Here is a 17,024-nt window from a genome sequence, read left to right as displayed (position 1 = left end):
TGGTATCATAGTCACATTCCTGTGGTTTGAACATAACCACTGACCCTACCAATTCTGCCTGGGGTTTGTCCGGGGCTGGCCAAGGGTCTTTCAGAATCCTGGCCATGGGGCTGGTCTGGTCCCTCTAAGAGATGTAGACAACACCTGATTTAGGGAAAGGTGGTCCTGTGACCTCATTACTTTCCTTCCCTGGATTCTTGTTCCCTCTGCATCCCCCAGAGACTCTGTGGTCCCATCCTTGGCATGGCAACAGAATAGTAAGCTCTCTCATTTTGAGATTCTTTTCTTTTTTTTCATTTTGAGATTCTTTCATCATTTTGTAAGTAGGTGCTTACTTGTTTTTTTTTTTTAAAGATTTTATTTATTTATTTGAGGGAGAATGAGTGAGAGAGAGCATGAGAGAGGAGAAGGTCAGAGGGAGAAGCAGACTCCCCAAGGAGCTGGGAGCCCGATGTGGGACTCGATCCTGGAAGTCCGGGATCATGACCTGAGCTGAAGGCAGTTGCTCAACCAACTGAGCCACCCAGGTGCCCAGGTGCTTACTTGTTAAACAACCACCTGCTTTTGGAGATTCATCAGGATTTCTACTCTATTTACACATGGTGTTGTTGTCTCTATGACAACCCCCATCGCACAGCAGACCAGCAATTGGCGTTGTCAACTATTTCATTCCTTTTAATTTTTCATCAGTGTTTCATGCAAACCTGTGTAAAGGGCCTGAAACCATGAGAAACAACTTCAAGGTTTGTGGTCTTGTGAGGATCCACATGATTACATGTTCCCATATGTTGTGAGTTTGAGGGCCTGAGCCATGGTCCCTGCAGCCATGAGAATCATGTCACTCTGGAGACAGTCTCACAAGGAGGCTGCATCCCAGGGACCAGGGGCCCCAAGTGCTCTGCCTCCTGCTCCCTGAGATGCTCTTGAACAAAGGAGTTGTAACTTCAGGTCTGAGTTGGGGTGGAGGTGGGGAAGGAGAGGCAGAGTGAGTTATTGGGGTGTCTCTGGATGTGCCCAGCACAGAGGGGAGTCAGTCGCTGGGGACACTGGTGGACAGAGAGGGGACCTGAATTTCCCAGGTGAGGTGCTCACTGTTTCAGAACTCTTGTCAGTGTCCTTGGTGACACTGTGTATTTGACCCTCTGAACATGGTCCTTGCAGCCTGAGGAGTTAGGATGGATTATCCCGATAGTCTCTGAGGACTGGACCTTAGACAACCCGCTGACCCCCAGGGCTAGTGTCCCTGTGAGACTCCCCCTGGGCAGCCCCAGCCTCTGTCCTGCTGCTCCTGATGCAGCTCCTGATGCACATCCTCTGATGGTGGAGGAGGACTCAGACCAGGAGCTTCCCTCCTGCAGGTCACCACATAGCACCTGTCACCCGAGAAATGCTGTGGACCAGGCTTTCCAGGCTTCCACAGGCAGCTGCCCCCTGGTCTGCCCGCCCAGCAGAGAAGGTCCCATACAATTTGCAGGAGGCAGGGCAGGTGGGATTCCTGTATTTGTCCCAGGGTTGAAATGTCCTGGCATTTCTCGGTATCTTCTTGAAAAAAGGAGAGTGCAGGCTACAGTGTAATGCATTTGAAAAGGGTCAGTCCCAGACAAACATGTGTGATGCCCCACAGCCACCAGGTTCCTATGTATTTAGGAATCAGGATCGATGCTTCCTGCATCCCTATCCATGCAGTTGGGTCATCAGAGCAACAGGTGATGCTTCTGGTACTAAATTCTGCTGAGCAGGTGAACCTTTAATTTTATTGTTATCACTGCTGTTTTTACCTCTTTTCCCTCATTCCAGACTACATCTTCTGGAATTTGGTGTGGGAGTATTTGTAAACTAGCCTAGTCTCTGGTTTGGTGAACTTGGGAAACTACTCATTCATACCTGCATCTAACTGCACAGGAAGAAGGTCCCAGTGTAGCTGAAAACTTTTCCTTGGATTCCCCCACTCACAGATAGGAGACTCTGACACCAGGATTAACTCACTGAGACCTCACTGAGTCACTCTCATGAAAGAGACTCTTTAATGTTTTTTTATTTTTATTTTTTTTAAAGATTTTATTTATTTATTTGACAGAGAGAGATCACAAGCAGGCAGAGGCAGGTAGAGAGAGAGGAGGAAGCAGGCTCCCTGCTGAGCAGAGAGCCCGATGTTTTTTTATCTTTTAATGTGAAATAAGTATTTCTTACATGAGCTAAGCTTCCCCATTTCACAGTAGGTAAAGTTGATGACCAGAGTGGCTATCTTCCTAGGAAAATAGAGGAAAGTGGGTTGAGTCCAGGAGTGGAGACCAGGTGTGCTGGATTCAGACCCTGGGCTTCTTGGGGCAGAACTTGAACAGGATGGGAGGGAGGGAGAGGCCAGGCTGGGCAGCAAGGCTTCTGTCCCAAACTCACTGCCATTCCCATCCTGGCTGTTTGGATGTGCAGAGGCCTGGCCTGGGTCCTGCTGGCTTTGCTCTGCATTATTGCTTGGTTCTCTGTGCTCCCCTGAGCAGATGGGGGTGCCAGTGGTGTCCTGGCCATTCTGCAGGGGGCACGGAGTCATCTGAGGTCCACAGTGTCTGCAGCTCCAGGGAACTGTGGGGCTCATTCTCAGGGTTTCTACTCCTGAAGCATCCCCTGCACTGAATTCAGGGTCAGGGTCATGCTCAGAGTATTGTGGGGGCTGAGCCTGTGCGCAGGCCCAAGGGCAGCACCCAGACAGAGAGTAGTGTGGGGAGCAGGAGAGGGCCCAGGCCATGGTGGGGACCCCAGAGTTCTGTCTCCTGAGCCCCAGTTGGAGCCTGGCCACCTTAAGCCTCCCTCATGTCCCCACTTTTCCCCTTGAAGATGTTCCTTCTCCCACTGGTGGAGGGAATCCTTGTGCTTCTGGGTGAGTTTCATCAATCTGGTTCACGTGGAGCTGTGCTCCCTTCTGGACTGCAGAGGGAGCTCTTATCACTGTGTGTTTGAACATCTTTAAGCCTGGAGAAGGAAGGGACATGTGGGGGCATTTTTAGTCCTGTTCTCATGAAATGTGCACTGTGATTATTTCTTCCCTTCTCTCTCTGTGTGAAATACATCACAGAATACATTCATCCTAATTATTTTAAGTATTCAGTTCATTTTCCCAGATTTCTTCTCTGTTACCTGTGAATGTTTCATGACTTACATTGTGGAGCAGAAGTGGGTGAGAATTGTCCTAAAACATTTCAGTGTCATTCCTTTACTGGAGGTTTCCCATCAACAGCAGCCTCTTGGGTGTTGCTGTGACACTGAATCTGATAATCCCTGTCATTAATCATGGTGTTTAGAGCATTCTTGAATGTGATTAGTACTGTCCCTTCAATATAGCATCTTGCCTTTATTTTCTTGTTGTCCCACGTGTTTTTTTGTTCCCCCTTTCCATGTATCTTTTTTGGATTAATGCAGCATTTGATACGATTCCATTTTATCTATTTCCTCTACTTACAAGCTGTAAGTTCTTTCTGTCTTATGATCAGTAACTTGCAATAGTCCACATTCCCATGATGCTGCCATGTTCCATGGACAATAAGCACCTGATAACATCTTTATGTGTCTCACCTCTCAACATATTCTCTGTGATTTTTCTTACATATTATTTCACATCTGTTAGAAATTTCAACATACATAGTTATTATATTTGTGTGGGCAGTGACATCATTTTTATAAATTTTTTTCGTGTTATGTTAGTCACCATACAATACATCATGAGTTTTTGATGCAGTGTTTCAAGATTCATTGTTTATGCACCACACCCAGTGCTCCATGCAATATATGCCCTCCTTAATACCCATCACCAGGCTCACCCATCTCCTCACCCCTCTCCCCTCCAAAACCCTCAGTTTGTTTCTCAGAGTCCACAGTCTCTCATGGTTCATCTTCCCCTCTGATTTCCCCCCCCTTCACTTTTCCTTTCCTTCTCCTAATGTCCTCCATGTTATTCCTTATGCTTCACAAGTAAGTGAAACCACATGATAATTGACTTTCTCCGCTTGACTTATTTCACTCAGCATAGTCTCTGCCATCCCATGCATGTGATGCAAATGGTAGGGATTCATCCTTTCTGATGGCTGAGTAATATTCCATTGTATATATGGACCATATCTTCTTTATCCATTTGTCTGTTGAAGGGCATCTTGGCTCTTTCCACAGTTTGGCTATTGTGGACATTGTTGCTATGAACACTGGGGTACAGATGGCCCTTCTTTTCACTACATCTGTATCTTTGGGGTACATACCAAGTAGTGCAATTGCAGGGTCATAGGGAAGCTCTATTTTTAATTTCTTAAGGAATCTCCACACTGTTTTCCACAGTGGCTGCACCAACTTGCATTCCCATCAACAGTGTAAGAAGGTTCCCCTTTCTCCACATCCTCCCCAACATTTGTTGTCTCATGTCTTGTTAATCTTTGCCATTCTAACTGGTGTAAGGTGATAGCTCAATGTGTTTTTTTTTTAAAGATTTTATTTATTTGACAGAGAGAGATCACAAGTAGAGAGAGAGAGAGAGAGAGAGAGAGGAGGAAGCAGGCTCCCTATCTAGCAGAGAGCCTGATGTGGGACTTGATCCCAGGACCCTGAGATCATGACCTGAGTTGAAGGCAGAGGCTTAACCTACTGAGCCACCCAGGCAGCCCTCAATGTGGTTTTGATTTGAATTTCCCCGATGGCTAATGATGAACATTTTTTTCATATGTCTGTTAGCCATTAGTATGTCTTCTTTGGAGAAGAAGAGTCTGTTCCTGTCTTCTGCCCATTTTTTGACTTGATTATCTGTTGAGTGTTGAGTTTGAGAAATTCTTTATAGATCTTGGATATCAGCCCTTTGTCTGTACTGTTATTTGTGAATATCTTCTCCCATTCCATGGGTTGCCTCTTTGTGTTGTTGACTGTTTCCTTTGCTGTGCAGAAACCTTTTATCTTGATGAAATCCCAGAAGTTCATTTTGGCTTTTATTTCTATCGCCTTTGGAGATGTGTCCTGAAAGCAGTTGCTGTGGGCAATGTTGAGAAGTTACTGCCTATGTTCTCCTCAAGGATTTGAATGGATTCCTGTCTCACATTGAGGTCTTTCATCCATTTTGAGTTTATCTTTGGGTATGGTATAAGAGAATTAATTCTAGGGGCACCTGGGTGGCTCAGTGGGTTAAAGCCTCTGCCTTCGGCTCAGGTCATGATCCCAGGGTCCTGGGATCAAGCCCCACATCGGGCTCTCTGCTCAGCGGGGAGCCTGCTTCCCCCTCTCTTTCTGCCTGCCTCTCTGCCTACTTGTGATCTCTGTCTGTCAAATAAATAAAAAAAGTCTTAAAAAAAAAAGAGAATTAATTCTACTGTATATAGCTGTCCAATTTTCCCAGCACGATTTATTGAGGAGACTGTCTTTTTTCCGTTGGATTTTTTTTTCTGCTTTGCAGTGACATATCTTTTTTTTTTTTAAGATTTTATTTATTTATTTGACAGGCAGAGATCACAAGCAGGCAGAGAGGCAGGCAGAGAGAGAGAGGTGGAGGCAGTCTGCCTGTTGAGCAGAGAGGCCGATGCGGGGCTCCATCCCAAGACCCTGGGATCACAACCTGAGGCGAAGGCAGAGGCTTTAACCCACTGAGCTACCCACGTGCCCCAGTGACGTATCTTTTAAAGAGATTTAGATAATGGGGCGCCTGGGTGGCTCAGTGGGCTGGGCCTCTCCCTTCGGCTTGGGTCGTGGTCTCGGGGTTCTGGGATCAAGTCCTGCGTCGTGCTCTCTGCTCGGCAGGGAGCCTGCTTCTTCCCCTCTCTCTGCCTGCCTCTCTGCCTACTTGTGATCTCTCTCTGTCATATAAATAAATTTAAAAAAACCTTATAAAAAGAGACTTAGATAATAAAAAAGTCTTAATATTTGTCCCTTTAGTTAGCATTTCTGATCTTTACATTGATTTTTTAAAAAAGATTTTATTTATTTATTTGCCAGAGATAGAGCAAGAGCGAGAGAGAGGGAGAAAGAGCTAACGCACAAGCAGGGAGAGCAGTAGGCAGAGGGAGAGGCAGGCTCCCTGCTGAGAAAGAAGCCTGATGCGGGGCTCGATCCCAGGGCCTTGGGATCATGACCTGAACCAAAGGCAGACACTTAACCAACCGAGCCACCCAGGCGTCTCTTACATTGTTTTTATAGATTCAGATTCTTCCTGGAATTACCTCCCCTGCCTGAGGGTTGTCCATTTTTAAAAAGATTTTATTTTTTATTTGACACAGAGAGAGAACACAAGCAGGGGGAGCAGGAGAGGGAGTAACAGGCTCCCTACTGAGCAGGGGGCTTGATTCCAGGACCTTGGGATCATGACCCAGCCAAAGTCAGATGCTTAACTGACTGAGCCACACAGACACCCTGAGGGATGTCCATTTACTGCTTGTAGTTTGGGTCAGTTTTTGACCAATTGTGTCAGTTTTTGTGTATGTGGAAATTTTTTATTTAGATTTCATGTTTGAAAGACATTTTCCCCACGTGAAAACAGTTTTTTTCCTCTTTTCAGTAAAGATGTTAATCCACTGTCTCTCACTGGCATTTCCACCATAACAAAATCTACTGGAATCCTTCTCTTCCTTCCCTTGAGTGCAGGGATTCTGTCCCTATGGATGCTTCCTTTCTTTTTTTTTTTTTTTTAAAGATTTTATTTATTTACTTATTTGAGAGAGAGAGAGAGAGCAGCAGAAAGAGGGGGAGATGCGGGCTCCCCACTGAAGAGGGAGCCTGACTCAGGGCTCAGTCCCAGGACCCTGATCATCACCTGAGCCAAAGGGAGATGTTTAACCAGCTGAGCCACCCAGGTGTCCCTGCACAACCTGTTTGTTAACATAAGCTTCTCTCTGTCTCTTCCTTTGTATCTCTCTGTGTAACATTTAAATATACACGTAGGTGTATATGAGAGACATGCCCTATTGGATCCATATTCTCTGGAGAATCCTAAAGAAGGCGCTCTACCAGCTCTTACTCTTTTTGGTTCAACTCTTTTGATTTTAATGTCTTATTTCAGGGTGCAAATCCTCACTTCTTAACTCATCAGAGTACCTCATGCCATAAGGTACCATAAGAATGTGATAACATGATTTTTCTTTTCCCATCATTTTTGCTAAAATTGTCATATATTTTAGTTTTTACAACCATTATAAATCAAAACATATTGCTATTATTTCTTCTTAAATAGTTGACTACTTTTTACAGACATTAACTATAAATTTTTTTCTATTTATCCATATAGCTCTGATATCTGATGCTTTTTATATCTTTTCATAGAGTTACATTTCTCTCTGTCATTGTTCCTATGGGGGATCCTTTATTATTACTTGTAGGGAAAGTGTGCGGATGATCAGTTTTGTAAGGCTTGCGGTTTGAAAAGTTTTATTTTGTCTTCATTTTTCAATGACATTATCACTAGGTAGAGATTGAGGTTTATAGGTTCTCTTCTTTTAGTGTTTTCAGACATTGCTCCTCTGTTTTCTTGCTCACAAGGCTTATAATGAGAAATGTGCTCCCACCAGGATGCTAGTTTCTCTGTAGGGAACATGACTCTTCTCTCTGGCTGTGAGAGTTTCTGCATCACTGGTTTGTAGCAATTTCATTACAATGTATGCTGTGCTGTCTCTCATGTTCCCTGTGCCCAAGCTTCATTGAGCTTCTTGGATATATTGGCTTATATAGTCACTAAAGTTTGAATATTTTTGGTTATTATTTCTGGAAATATTTTTTTATTAACCACCTGATCCCCACCTTCTCTCCCCTAGTTACTCTAATCATACTCTTTGGGCTGCATGAAGTTATCTTAGACACAGAGGTTTTATTCATTTTTTCCAGCTTTTCTCTCTCTGTTTCAGGTTTAACAGTTTTCATTGCCCTGTATTCAAATTCACTAACCTTTACTTTTGTAGCATCAATTTTGCTGACAATCTCACCTGTGTATTTTTGATCATGTAATTTTCATTTTGTGGCTTAAAAGAATTTTGATCTTTTAAAAATGTCTCTATATCTTCTTCTAACTTGTTCAGTCATTCCTTTATGCCAGTCCCAGGTGACACATAGTTTTAATACCTGTGTGCATTTCCTGTGTGATCCACCCTATGCAGAGCCTGACTGCTGGGCTGGGTGGAGTGGGAACTCAGGGGATCTCACTTGTGGGGACGTGTTCAGACCAGTTCACTGCTCTGTGCACAGGCCTTCTGGGGTTGGAGGAGAGTGTGACACCAACAGGGAAGGGGTTTGTGTCTCACTTCCCTGTCTACTTTTGTCACTGTGAACATTACCATTGCAGTCAAATGACTGACAGTAATAGTCAACCTCATCCTCAGCCATGGGCCCCGCTGATGGTCAGGGTGGCCATGTTCCTGAGTTGGAGCTGGAGAATCGGTCAAGGATGCCTTAGTCCCAGTTGCTATCACCATAGATAATCTACAGGGGGTCCTGGACCAGCTTTGCTGGTACCACGGACCATCTTTCCTTCCAATGTTGTCTCCCCCACAGGTGATCCTGTCTGTCTCTTCCAGAGTCACCAACACTGAGGGGGGCTGATTCAGCAGGTAGGAGGCCATGGAGCCTGGAAGACAAAAATATGAAAGATGGGTTGGACTATCCATCCCAAGAGATACTCCTAGCTGCCTAGCCTAGACTGAGCTCCAGGGATTCTGTGGGAACACAGGGTATCCCTTCACCCCAATCTCAGTCCCAAGGGCCCATGGTCCTGACAGGGGGATGGAACCTGTGATATAATACAACCCCCCACCCCTTTTACTTCTGCAGGTTTAGTCCTTCAAAGGTCATGGAGGCCCAGTGATCATTGTCCTTTCAGTTTTAGCCCATGAGCCCCTTATCCTGCAGGATGATCATGAGTATCCTGCCCACCATGGATAGCCCCCTGCTGAGCTCAGAATCAGGTCCAGGCTTTTTCCAGATCTATGGGGCTGGAGGTGTATGAGCATGGGTTTAGTATCTCTGCAGAAACAGGAAGCTGAGGAGACAAGTGTTCAGGCTGTGGTAGAGGTGGCCCAATTCTGCTTTCAGGGTCCATGTTGGCAGGTTTTCCATACAGGTCACTTTTATTCATTTGCTGGAAACATCTGCTGGTTATGCAAATCAGCCAAGGCTCAGGGGCTGCTGCTGAGGAGCCTTGTGGTTTCAGACAAGAACTCAGTACCAAGGGGCACACAGAAGAGGAGAGCAGCATCTGCAGACCCAATCATTGGCCCAAGAATTCTTACTTCAACTGTTGGTCCCATATCTGGGGATGATATCTCTACCCCCTGACTATGTCCTGCATCAGCTCCTGGGTAGGTCTGGCCATTGCAGCACTCAGAGGTGAGGTCAGTCTGAATATTATGAACCCGTTCTACAGGTGAAATGAGAAGGCAAAGATGGTAGGGTCCCAACCCAAGCACAGCTCCAGAGAGGCAGAACCCATTAAAATGTCACCCTTAATAAGGGCATATACAGTATTCCAGGAGTCCCTGTGGTTCTATAAGTTTCTGTCCTTGATGTGAGCTCCTGGGGCACTACAGAGATGCTGTGCTTCAGTGTTCCCAATGTGCTGACAGGCTCATATAGAATAATTCTGGCAAAAACGCTAGACAGTGTCCGTGTTTTGCCATGGGCTGGTGAAATACAGTTGTAGTGCCTATGCCAGAAGAGTAAGAAAATGCAGAAGAGACAAATCTAAGAGACCTGGAGCCAGTGGGATTTGGAAATCAGTGTGAAGTAAAATTCTCTAGGAAATGGACACCTTTCCTTCAGGTGATAGGTCCTAATACTAGTCCCTGCATGTTAGAGACTCTGATGCCCAGACCCTCACCTTGTCCAGGTGGCTTTCCCAGGTGACCTCTGCTGCCCCTTGGTGGCTATTACACACTGGCTGCTGGAGGTACAAGGGTGTCCTCCGTCTAGGTTTAAATTCAGAATCCACTCATGAAGCTGTGATTCCCTGATCCGTGAAGTGCTGACCAGAAGGGAGGAAATCCACTCCACTGTGTGGCCTGTGCCAGCCATAGACCCACCATGACAGGCTCAGATGAATCATGAAGAGTCCTATTAGAGACTGAAGAGGGAAGGCCCTCCTGACACATCCCCATAGATGTCTGTGGGGTGGTGGAGGTCATGCAGGTGGTCCCAGGGCTTGTCTCTGGAGCACACAGAACTCAGGGGCTGGTTCTCCCTGATGCAGCTGTGAGTGCAGCACCTACAGGGGGGCAATGGCTGCTCAATCCCCAAAGAGACGAGAGAAAATCCTCTAACAAATGTCTATTCTCACCCACTTTGTCTTGCACATTCCCCCTCATGTGTTGACCCGAAGAAGACACAGAATCTGCTCTCAGGGCTTTCCATCTTGGGGGTGAAGCCCAATAATAGACGTACTGGTGTGCAGACCCAGATGGGAGACTAGACTCCTTTCTACGTGTATATTGTCACCTACATCTAATTGAAAGTCAGAAGCTTCCTTTTGTCAGGTCCCTGGCAGCCACGCTTGACCATGTGTCCCAGTGTAGACCATGGGTGTCATGAAGCTTGCTCTCACTAATGAAGAAAGTAGATGGGATTCAGCAGCACCTTTCCTGAGGAACATGGGGTAGGAGTTGGAGCTGAGCACTCCCTGGGGTATATCATCAATACGAATGGAAGCAAAATCAACATTGTAGGGGTAAGAGGAGGGAACACTAGTGAGACTGTGGGTGCTCATGGGATTGGTGAGCCCCCAGAAAACAACACCCTTCTTACCTCAGACTTCTTTTTGTGAGGAAAGTAAGCTCCACTCTTCCATCTCTGCTGTTCATCAGTGTGTTCTTGCAGTGGACAAGCCTTCCGGGCGAAATGGGGACCAAGGCATGAGTGGCAAGTTCTGTGCTGGAGAACATGGATTCAGAGATGAGACAGAACTGAACAGGCAGGCTGCTCCATGATCAGAGGTCAGGGCCCATCCTGAAGAGGGAGTCCAGGAGCTGCTCTCAGGTCAGGAAGAAGAAAGGAGCAGAGAGACATGAGTGGGAAAAGCCCAGTCAGTGTCCTTGGGGACTGTTGTAGAGAATCTGAAGGAAGGTGGGGAACCTGAGGGACCTGGGATTCCAACCCAGTTCAGGGCTCATGTGGACTTTTCTTCTAAGGTGAGCATTCTGGGCACAGAGGGATGTGTCTGGTGTGGTAAGAGGTAATTTCCAGATAATAAATCAGGTTCTCAGGGCAGCTGCATGGCACATAGAGGGGCCTCTAGGAGGAAGCTGCTGAGGTGGGGACAGGTTTGACACAAAGTGGGTTCAGACCAGCCCCATTTTGCCTTAGGTCACCTGGGGGTTGAGGACACTCAGGATAGTAGTTGCTCTTCCTCCCCTCCGGTCTTATCCAACTGCAGTCACAGGGTGACTAAGAGGCAGCATGTGCCTCTGGCCCTGTCTCCCTGTCTTGTCCCACGCGATGACCTGTCACTGCTTTCCCCAATGCCTACAGACTGGCTGAGCTGAGCAACAACATGAAGGGAGGGTGCAACTGACAGGAAAGGAGGGCAGGGAGAGGAGTGCAGGTGTCTGGTCCCCGGAGAGGGAGAGAGAGAGTAGAAGCTGGTAAGTGCAAGGCAGCAGCCATCCCCTGCAACAGGTGAGGAAGGCTGCTCAGACTGAGAGGGGATGAGGGACAACCTCAGCCAGAATGGTCCAGGCCCAGAAGGAGACAGCTCCTTCCTCTCAGAGCTGCCAACTGCCTGCGGGGGCGCTGTTGCTCTTGGCACAGTGACTGCCCCACTGACCAGGGAGGGAGGTGCCAGGCTATCCATTGTCCTCACTGAAGCAGCCTCTGGTGGAAATCTCCAGATTGTAATTCCCTAGAGGGACCTTTTCATGATCCTTTCACTTGAAAAATCCCTGGAATGATTATTTTGGTCATAGGGATTCCCACCCAAGATCCTGTTTCTGATTGATCAGGTCATTAAGTAAAATTTAGATGAAAGATTCCAATCGCATTCTCCATTCTTTTGTGAGGAGAAAATGATTTCACTTCTGTGTCTCCTACTCCCAGGAAGGTATCATTCTAACACAAGCCAGGGTGGAAATGGCGGAAGCTTCTCCTCTTCCTTCTTAATAAATTCCTCATCTGTTCCCTCGACCTCACGCAATTACTCTAACAACCAATTTCAAAACCACAAGTCAGAGAATCATGGAGAGAAATTGAACTTATGATACAAATTTCTTCAAAATAATGGAAAAGTTATTTTCCCTCAGAGCTACAGTAATGCCCTAATGCAGCTCGGGCCACCACATAGGCTCACAAGGGGGTGGGAATGAGTTCATGTGGGTCAGAGGTCAGCTAAGGGTTAGACTTGCTTGGTGCAGGTGACTTGGGGCAGTCGGTGGACAGTGGTGCCAAGAGAAGGTGGGCCTCAAGGTGGTGTCTGTTCTTCTTCTTCAGTTTCTGTAAAACCTAAAGAAGGGAAGCGCCTGGAGCAGCAGGGGCCTGGTCCCCTCTTCAGTAAGCTTTGGGCAGCCCTTCAGGTTGTAGGAAACCTCGTCCAGGAAAACAAGGAGACAGAGGGCCGCTGGGGCCCACCCAGGCTGCTTGTACCCAAAGAGAAGAGAAATTCCTGCAAGACTATGGTGTCTGAGACAGCTGTCTCCCCAACTGAGTGACATGTGATTAAATCTAGGACCCATGTGATATATAATGACACCTTAAGTCTGTATTATCTACAGTGAAACCTGACTACAGTGCCCACAGAGCAGCCCCACCCCCCATCTTCCACTGTTCAGTAGGGTAATCACAGATCTGAGGACAGGGAACCTGCTAGTCTCCCATCCTTCAGGGTCCAGGCCAGGACTAGGAAGGACTCATGCTCTTAGTCCTGACCAGCAGCTGCTCAGAGGACAGGTGAGAGTGAGAGCCAGACCATGGCAGGATGGTTTGTGTCCCATCCCCCATCCTTCTATGTCACCTGAGTCACTGCCAGGCACTCCCAATGGTATGTTAAGTAGCACAGCAATGGTCAGCCTAGTCCTGGCTCTCAGTCCTGGTCATGCTCAGGGGGCCATTTATCTATGTTCCATCCTCAGAATCAGCCCCGGATGGTCGTTCATATCTGTATATATACCAGCTGGGGGACCAGGCTTGGGTTCTGCTGCTGCCAAAGAGGTATGTTCATGCCTGAGCTCATCCCTAGAGCAGGGTTCCTGGGCTTGATTAGGGCCACTGACATGGAGGGAGTCGGTCTCAGGTCAGGGTAGGCACAGAGCCTGTAAGAAAGGAGAGGAAATGGTGCTGGAGGAAGACAGCTGAGTCAGAAGTGACTGTCACAGCCCTCTGAAGGGAGGGCGCAATGTGGACACAGTGAGTGCAGGACCTTGAGTGGGAGGGAGAGTGGGGCACTTGTGCCTTCCACTGTGCCTCCCTATGGGCCTCTCACCTCAGCTGGGACCAGCAGCAGAGCAGGGGTGAAACCACTCAGAGAAGGATCCTTGGAGGAGCAGTACCACAGGCTCACTGAGGAGCTGTCCCACCTGCAGATGCCTGGGCCTCACCCAGTCCGGCTGCAGCTGCATCTGCATCTTGGGGAGCAACCCCTTCCCCATCCCCCAGGACTGTGTGCTCGCTGTGCTTCACAGGGTGGGGGTCTAGGCACTGTGGAAAATCTCACTTCTTCTTCTTATCTCCCTAGTTCCTACTTGGCCACCTGGGACATGGGACTTCACTGACCTGCTCTGGGTAGGGGAGCTTGAATTAAACTCCAGACCCTGTATGATCTGAAAAGTTGATTCAGAATGGACACTTTCACCAGCCATATGCAGTGTGTGCTGTGGATGGTGATCCCTCGGGCATACTGGCTGCACGGCTCTGTGAGCAGAGTCGGAGCCTTATTTCTTTCAGTGCTTCCTGGGAGTGGGTCAGGAGTAACAGTGAGGGTGCTGGCTGGGGTGATTCATGTTGACTGTCATGGGGTGACTGGGTGTCCACTGCACAAGTGAGGCAAGGGGCGGTATGTATGCATTCAGGAGATCCCCTCGTAGTCCCGGGTTTGTGGTTACAGTCATGAACGTGCCACAGTTCAATTCAGCAGGTCTGAAAATGGACCAATGTTTCAGAATGAAGGTTTAATCCTTCCAACTGGCTGGGATGAGGACTAGCTCAGGCATTCGCTGAAGAGAGGGGATCAAGGAGTGCGTGGTGAGGAAAGTAGTTGTAGGTGCCCTTTGAACACAGGGTAGTGGCAGAAATGAGTATGCAAAAGTAACACGCATTTCTCTTTATGTTGTAAGAATGTGTTGGATGTATAGTAATCATATGTTTATGTTTTCTCCACGTGTGTCATCCCATTATCATCCAACAACAGGTGTGTTTATGGCAGGAAACTATCTATCTCAGTATTGACGTTTCAGATATCAAATCATATGGGACAAAAATAAATACCCCCAGTACCCCCAGCAGACAAAGTGTATTTTGTATCCTCTTATGGGCGAAAGAACCTATTTGTGATTGTTGTGGGATAGTTGCATATTATCAAGTGGAAGCAAGGTTCCTGATATTCCCTTTATTTGCAGACTGTGGTTTGCGTGGATCTAGTGGATTTCATGTGGACATGGTGGGACTCTGGTGGCTTCTTATGTGTCAGCATTGACAGACTGGACTGCGTTTCATAAAATTGTTTTCTGTCCATATTTCTGGGTAGGGTGGGTGTAAAGAAGGCTCCTTGTGTAAAATGTGGGGGGTAGAAGTGAGGCAGCACCCCTTGTGTGTCTCACCCTTGTGGTTGAGTATCTTCTGGCCACTGTGGAGGATGAGGCAACAGTCCCAATGTCACTCAGTCACCATCAGGATAGATGTGACTCTCCAACTGTCTGTCAGAACCCAGAGCACCTAGTATGTCTACATCTTTTCTCCTCATATACAAATAGAAGAAAGGATCTCATCTGGTGGAGATTGGACATGCACCTTGTGGATTTTGGGGAGATATCCCAGCTTTGTGGATATATATAGTGGCCTCCTGAGGACTGTCTCCAGGATGCTGGCCATCTCAGATTGGGTTCCTGGAGGCAGACTCAGGGATAGGGAAGTGCATGTGTAAAAACCTGGAAGGAGAAGGGAAATCCGCCTGGGCAGAAGAAGAGTGACCCACAGAGAGTGAGCCATCCGATGAGCCTCCTTCCTTCAGGGAGCTCTCCAGCTGGGACTTTTCAGGACATCTGAGCCAGAGGCAGGGCCTTGAGCTCTGGGCCTCTGGAGATCATTCATTTGAAGCTCTCTGAGAAGGGACAGAAACCTGGGGGAGCAGATCTCTGAACCAGCAGGACGTTCTAGTGAGGAGCTCCCCTGTGGTGGCCAGGGGCTCTAGGAAGCAGTGGGTGCGTGTGTGAGCCCAGAAGAGGGGATGTGGGTGACCTCTCAGTGTCTACTGTACCCGTCTGTTCCACTCTGGTAGAGGAGTCTCCTCTCATGTCCCCAGAGCTTCAGGAACTCAGATGAGTTGCGGCAATTTGAACTGTAATCTGATCAGTCGGGAGAGCATTAGCCCACGACCACCACATGGAAATGATGGGATCATGACCACTAGACAGAATTCTCCCTGTGTCTTTTTTCTACCCAGGCCCTCTGTCTGTAGATGACACCCAGGCCCAGTGAAGCAAGTAGCCTAGTGCCGTCAGCTGTAAATGCTCTCCTTGTCTCCCTGTGCAGAGCTGCCTGGAGGGCTGGATGGGGAGGGAGGTGTGGGGATCTCAGATGAGGGGACCTGGGTCAGAAGTGCTCCCTGCTCTGTGCACAGGCCTCCTGGGGCTGGAGGAGAGTGTGACACAGACAGGGAAGGGGTTTTTGTCTCACTTCCCTGTCTAGCTGTGTCACTGTGAGCATTAGCACTGCTGTCCCACACCTGACAGTAATAGTCAGCCTCGTCCTCAGCACGGGCCCCGCTGATGGTCAGGGTGGCCGTGTTCCCCGAGTTGGAGCCTGAGAACCGGTCAGGGATCCCTGAGGGTCGGTTGCTACTCCCATAGATAATCAATACGGGGGCCTGTCCTGGCTTCGGCTGGTACCATTGAGCATTTTTACTTCCAATGTTGTTTCCCCCACAGGTGATCCTGACTGTCTGTCCCAGGTTCACTGACATCGAGGGAGGCTGAGTCAGCACATAGGAGGCCATGGATCCTGCAAGAGAGAAGATGAGAGGTGGGGTTACAGCCAGGATATCATCCACTGTATGTGCCCACCTTCCTGGAATGAGCTCTTTCAATTCCTTAGGCCATTTCCACCCTTCTGTCATCTTAGTTTCTGGGTGCCCTGGGCCTGCCTAGTGGATGGAGCCCTTGAACAAATGAAAAGCAGCTGCGCCTGTTTCTCTGGGCAGGTGCAGCCGTTTGGGAATCACAAGGAGCCACGGTGTACAGTGGGGCATTATCGCCAGCCCCTCACCCCACAGCAGGGTCTTGATCATCCTGCCCCCGACTGACAGTCCAGTTCTGAGCTCAGAATCAGGGCCAGGAGTGTCCCAGAACCCAGGGCTGGGATGGGTGTGAGCCTGGACTCTGTACCTATGCAGTGAGCCAGAAATCCGAGGAGGAATGGGAGCCAGGCCATAGTGCTGGTTCCTGAGGCTGAAGGCTGGGCGGTTTTCCTCAGTGGCTTCTCTTAAGCTCTTGCTGCAGACACCTGCAGGTTATGCAAATGAGCCAGAGCTCTGGGGCTTCTGCTGAGGAGTCTTGCGGTTTTAGAAATGGGCTCAGCTCTGAAAGGGGAACCCTCCTACACTGTTGGTGGGAATGCAACTGGTGCAGCCACTCTGGAAAACAGTATGGAGGTTCCTCAAAAAGTTGAAAATGGAGCTTCCCTATGACCCAGCAATTGCACTACTGGATATTTACCTTAAAGATACAAACGTAGTGATCCAAAGAGGGTACAGGCACCCAAATGTTCATATCAGCAATGTCCACAATAGCCAAACTATGGAAAGAACCCTGATGTCCATCAACAGATGAATGGATAAAGGAGATATGGTATGTGTGTGTGTGTGTGTGTGTGTGTGTGTGTGTATATATATA

General features: G+C 48.0%; 1 protein-coding gene across 1 annotated transcript in view; it reads right to left on the bottom strand.

Annotated features, from left to right (window-relative positions):
- The window catches only part of LOC111142459 (immunoglobulin lambda-1 light chain-like), a 147,252-nt gene that overhangs the window by 40,563 nt on the left and 89,665 nt on the right, over positions 1 to 17,024 (bottom strand). The gene's annotated exons all lie outside the window — the stretch shown is intronic.

The sequence above is a fragment of the Enhydra lutris genome, unplaced genomic scaffold (genome assembly GCF_002288905.1).
Source record: "Enhydra lutris kenyoni isolate GAN:26980312 unplaced genomic scaffold, ASM228890v2 scaffoldscaffold8, whole genome shotgun sequence".
In the NCBI taxonomy this organism is placed as follows: Eukaryota; Metazoa; Chordata; class Mammalia; order Carnivora; family Mustelidae; genus Enhydra; species Enhydra lutris.
This window is presented reverse-complemented; position numbering and strand designations above follow the sequence as displayed.